This window comes from Bombyx mori, chromosome 9 (genome assembly GCF_030269925.1).
Source record: "Bombyx mori chromosome 9, ASM3026992v2".
NCBI classification, from domain to species: Eukaryota; Metazoa; Arthropoda; class Insecta; order Lepidoptera; family Bombycidae; genus Bombyx; species Bombyx mori.
Genome location: NC_085115.1, coordinates 750727 through 756589, shown reverse-complemented (window position 1 = coordinate 756589; position 5863 = coordinate 750727). Strand labels below are relative to the sequence as shown.

General features: G+C 33.0%; 1 long non-coding RNA gene across 1 annotated transcript; it reads right to left on the bottom strand.

The window, feature by feature from the left end:
• Window positions 1-2563: 2563 nt before the first annotated feature.
• Window positions 2564-5286, bottom strand: LOC134199325 (uncharacterized). The gene is made up of 2 exons (XR_009973769.1): window positions 3043-5286; window positions 2564-2746 (listed from the first exon to the last, which is right to left on the bottom strand). It is a non-coding gene; the product is annotated as an uncharacterized LOC134199325 (long non-coding RNA).
• Between the last annotated feature and the right edge of the window lie 577 nt (window positions 5287-5863).

Genomic DNA, 5863 nt, shown 5'->3' with positions numbered 1-5863 from the left:
ACGTGAGTACCCGTGGCCTGCAAACGGTGCTGCGCGAATGGTCGCCTCGTCCACCGCTTCGCTGTTCGCACCGCCAATCCCCGTGGCCAGGCCGTTAGAACTTATATCTCAAGGTGGGTGGCGCGTTTACGTTGTGGATGTCTATGGGCTCCAATAACCACTTAACACAAGGTGGGCTGTGAGCTCGTCCACCCATCTAAGCAATAAAAAAAAATATAGCTGAAATACTAGCTAGACCAGCTATTTGGAAGTCTAGCCACCCAAAGTATTTCTCGTACTTCTTGTGGAATTCTCCATCTATAGGTATACTCCGATTCTTATTCAAATCATGTACTTCACAATCTTTTCCAAATAATAGGTCCTGAACCAAAAAACTATTAATTTGTAAGCAATATCGAGACAATTTCGTTAAAGACATTTCGCTGTCGGACTTCCTTACTAGTCGCGGCGGCGAACGTGAGTACCCGTGGCCTGCAAACGGTGCTGCGCGAATGGTCGCCTCGTCCACCGCTTCGCTGTTCGCACCGCCGATCCCCGTGGCCAGGCCGTAACAATCAGACCAATCTTATCTTATCTTATCTTATACCTTCAAACAAGCAATTCTTGTATATTAATATATATAATGTATATTAATATATTGTATATTAATATATTGTATATTAATATATATAATGTATATTAATATATATAATGTATATAATCTGAATCTCGGAAACGACTCCAACGATTTTCATAAAATTTAGTATACAAGGGATTTCGGGGGCGATAAATCCATCTAGCTTCGGTTTATTTTCAGAAAATGTTGTTTTATTCGTGTTTTCAATAATCAACTCTTCCCGACATCTATTGGCGAATAATAATACTATTTTTCTTAATTGAGGGGCAACTAACCGCTTTAAAGACACAACAAGATGGCGTTATAAAAAAAAAACCGAGCAAAGCTCGGTCATCATCTGGTGATTAATATATCATCATAAATTAGAATAAGGACATATTTTATGCCATGTTGACGATAAGTAAGAATCAGGGATGAAACAAATTGGTGGTCCATTCCATTTCCAAAAAAATATTACTAAGCTTAAGCACTCAAGAGTCGGAGGCTCGTTGGGGGTGGTGCCGCGATGCCGGTGGCAAGTTAATTTTTTTTTCGGTCAGATTTCATAATACTACTACTACTACTACTACTAATGTGCTGGCGTTATGACCCCGAAGTGCATAGACCAAAGCGGGTTTTGGCCTGCCTGCTTACGCTGCCATTCGTCGTTTTAGTAAGATTCAAATCTGTTAATTTTGCATTCCATAGACTAAAATCATTATGATGTAGTGTAGACTGTAGTTCTTTATGTTGACACTCAAGTGAGGACTTTTTGGCGGGAACGCGAGGAGTAAAGTTGTGTGATTTGTTTTATTTTGTCAATTTAGTGTGTCTTCGGGTTTAAATGTGTGGTAACGGTGGTTTAACTGTTTAATATCTGTGAAAGTGCACAAATGTGGAAAAATGAAACAAAGCCACTGGACGTAACTTCTCGGGATCCTCCAAAAAGTCCACTGAAAAAATCTCAGTAACAGACCACCATTTTACTGAGATTATATTTCATACCATATCATCTCATCGCATCTCATTTAATTTCATCCCAGTTGATTAATGTCACAAATTAATTGTCTTCGTTTCATTTCATTTTACTCCATATTATCATTTTTTATAAAAATAAGAACATAAATTAAAATGAGACATGACTTAAAGGTCTTAGTTACCAGGTCATAAAATCTCTATAATAAAAAACACTCGAGTGTCATTCTAAGTTTGACGCATAGATTATACACTTAGGTTTGACCATAGAGTTACTATTATAACTGGAGTGCTTACTTCGTTTGACATAAAAACTAAAAATATACTTTATCTCTATGGCTTAAAGTTTATTTTTAAATAGCAAAAGATGTAAGAAAAAACGGTCTGAAACTTCGATCAACAATAGTAACTAGATAAAGGGATACGTACAAAATTAAAGCAAAAACTGTCCGCGTGAATATATACTTATATAGCTACATTCGTTTACTAACAAACGGAGAAAAAAGTTTTGAAACACTTTTACGTTCAAACTAATAACAACTATGGCACCTAGTAATAAAGTCACAAATCTCCAAAACATTATCTAATACTTACGATCATTCGTCACATAAAACGAGCAAAGCAATAAATTACTCCTGTCACTTACCAATAAAAAGACATATTTTAAACAACTTTTAATGTTAAATCAATCTTAAGGTGCAACAAATAAAGTAACTTTTCCCTTAATTGCTCTGAGAACTAACATCGTTTTGCTTTATTTATTTTTGCTTCTTGAAATGCCGATTTGTATTTACTACAGGAGGTAAAGGAGTCGCGCTTAACACTAAAATAATTTATTAATGAATTAAAGTAAAATTTTAGTTGTTTACTTTTTATGTTTTGGAAATGTATGTTTGTTAGTATCTATACATTACTTATTATTTTATTAGCGTTACGTTTTTGTGTAATATATATTTTTAAGTTTTCGCGACCAGTGCACATAATAAAACAACGTTTAAACGGTTTCAAGCGTGGTATTTTTATTACAATGTTTCGGCCACGTTTCAGTAGCCGTGAGCACGGAAGGCAAAGATGTCCAGTGTCAATAAGCGGAGATCTTAGCTGGCTTATAAAAGTCATCTCTTGTTTCTCTGGCGACAATCGAGATCCATTCTGCACACGTGATTGCTAGGAAAGCTAAAATAAAAATGGAAAGCTAAGTATCTAATGAGAGTCTAACAAACAGACACAAAAGCAGCATTAACCAATTTTAACCAACTAATTTTGAAGTGCTGCTAACAAATTTTAAAAAATTATTACAACACAAATCTACTCCATGCATTTACTGTTCTGTTAAGCAAAAGTTTGTCCATGTGTTGGCCGAGCCTTGGCCAACATTTGTAGCGGTGGTTAAAAATCGGTAATTTTGTTCAAAATTTAATATTATTTATAAGTTTAAAGCTTACAATATAGTTTATACTTCATGTACTTACCGAAAGTAAGATATTCCGGCCGTTAAATTGCTTTTTCGGGCCTTATTTTTGCAACTTTTGAATACACACTGCGGTATTGTGAGACGGGTTGACATTGGCTGTGTTTGAAGTGAACTAAACAAAATAAGAGCTCACATTTCAAGTGCGCTGTTATTTGACGAGACGGATTTTATGCACTGACCCGAAATCTAGTTACTATTGTTGATCGAAGGTCTGAAAAGAGAATGATTATTAAGTGGTGGTGTCCCTCTCGCACATTTTACAAACAAAAAGCAGTGTTGCTAGCTTAGGGGATTTTCCATAAAATCTCGGAATTTGAACCCCCGTCTTAGTTATCAAAAATGGCTTTTAGTGGTTAGTGGATTTTTTAGTAGCTTGGGAGTTGTTGAAAATTATCGAAAAGGTTAAAATCAATCCACTTTACAGGATTTTAAACATTTTATGACAATAATATATCTAAATACATATTATTTAAACGATGTGACTTAAACTTCATATTATTTAAACGATGTGACTTAAACTTAACTAGAAAATGTTGCGACAATTTAGAATTTCCATCAACGTCAAAAATTAAATTGGTTCAAAATAAACGTACAAAGTTATGGTGAAATTAGTTTCTGATGATGACAATTTATTAAAATAAATTATATAAGAAGTATTGATTATATGATATATATTGATTTTTAATAGAACATCATATATTAATAAAGCTCATTAACAAAAAAATTATTGTTCTATATTAATAAGAACTCTGTTTAATGGAAAATGTAATGGTAGGTACGTAGATTTCCGATGGTTTTCATGTTGAATTTGGTGGGAAGCCAGATTAATTGTTGGCATCACCGAAAAAGAGCTATGAATGGATTAAAAGAAAAATGGCGTCTATTTACGTTTGTAGTGCGAAGTTAAAATGGCACTGATACAGCTTGTGGCTTGTTTTTTTTCGAAAATCGTGAAAGTTTCCGTGTAATCATGGTGAACACTTTTAATGTAAGTGGTTTTAAGCGAGAATCCTCTCCAGTTTGTGGAATATCCTTCCATATGTCAGATTCATTGATAAATTTTTACTAGTGTGAGCATATATTTTTAAAATGTGAGATATTTTTTCTCATTATAATATTTATTACCATTTGTCTTGTAAATTGTACTTAATCTATGTCATATACTAAATTTGAAAAAACAATCGTGAAAACTATAATTTTGCAATGTATTTTTTATATTATAAGAGCCATCACGTAGTATTTTTTGAACTTTTTTTATTGTATTGAATAGCGTCGCACGCAAGCATGTATATCATTTGCCTGACGTTAAGCGAACGAGGAGGATCTTCTAGTAAATATGACGTTGGAATTTCTAGAAAATGTTCTATATAAAGGTCAAACAAGAAGAATCAAGTACTCAAACGCAAGAAATAAAAAATACCCCGAGAAAAGCAAAATTACGACAAGATGTTAAGGTATTGAAACAAAAACTTAAAAGTCGCGAAATAGTGATTGTAAATATAAAGTCGATTTTAGATTCATTAAAGAAAAATGGCGATTTTTAATTGAATTGAAATTTAAATTGCGAAATTTTAATGATACTCATGGTCCACTTAGATATTGATTAAAATAAATTATGTATTTCGTTGAAAAAAAAGAATTTACTTAAAATAGAGGAAATTTTATATTATAAGACTACAGAAAATTAACTGAACTTAATAATAATAATATAACCAATATTTTGTAAATAGAGATCAAGTACTATGTGTATTGTGTTATGTGTATTGACTTGTCATTTAAGAGTTATTTAATTGTCTACATATAACAAATAAATGAATTTCAGTTCATTTCATTTTATTACCCATTGTGTTTTATTTCCTAAAATGTAACTAGTAGACTTAATATACACGTGTCATGAAAATAGCACAGAAGTAAAAATACAAGCAATTTTAAATCAATTGAAGATGTGAATGTAGGAAAAGAGCACCCGATACGCGCAGACCATGTGTGTTGCAATGTCTCACTCAGTGTGTCAAATATTAATTTGCACGGCCCACTTAGCCAGTACATTAAAGTAGGAATTGCGTAATTAAGTTCAACATAATATTTAAGTCGCGGTTGAGTATTCGGACGTTAAAACTGAGTTTGAGGAAGTTTAAGTAATAGAACTGAGGTAATGATGTTTGTAATAAAACTCAGTGCTAGATTTTCGACAACGCAGCAACTTCCAAAAAAAACCGTCGAAAAAAAGTCACCATGACGACGAAGCAATGCTTAGAATTGAATTTACATAAATAAAACGTTGCAAGCAAGTGTTTTGTATTTACATAGGGTTACACAGAATTACTTAAGGTAAATTCAAAACTGATGCATGTGTATAATTTTGTCCTATAAATAAATTTTATATGGTCACTACATTAGACAAGGACACCGCGACCAAAAAGTATTCTCTTTCGAGACTGATTTCTCGGCATTAGACAGCACTCCAGTTGTAGGTACCATGACATGGGGTAAATTGGGATCCTGGGGTAAATTGGGACAAACCTGCGGAAGATTCTCAAAGTACCTGTGGCACGGAATCTACCTAATTTTGTTTATGTTAATATTTATCAATGTATAGAAGAAAAACCTAGTTAACTATGGAAGTACTAAATATGAGTTAAGTTGGTCCCAAAAATTCGTCAAATTAAATTGAAAATAGTGGTTGAAAAGTGCCTTTTAAAACAGCTTAAAGAACTTTTAAAAAAAGTAATATTATCGTTGTTTTTTCAATAAGATCACAGTTTATATAAGTTTTTAATACACCTGGAAATACCACAACAAACGGTAAGTTGCAATAT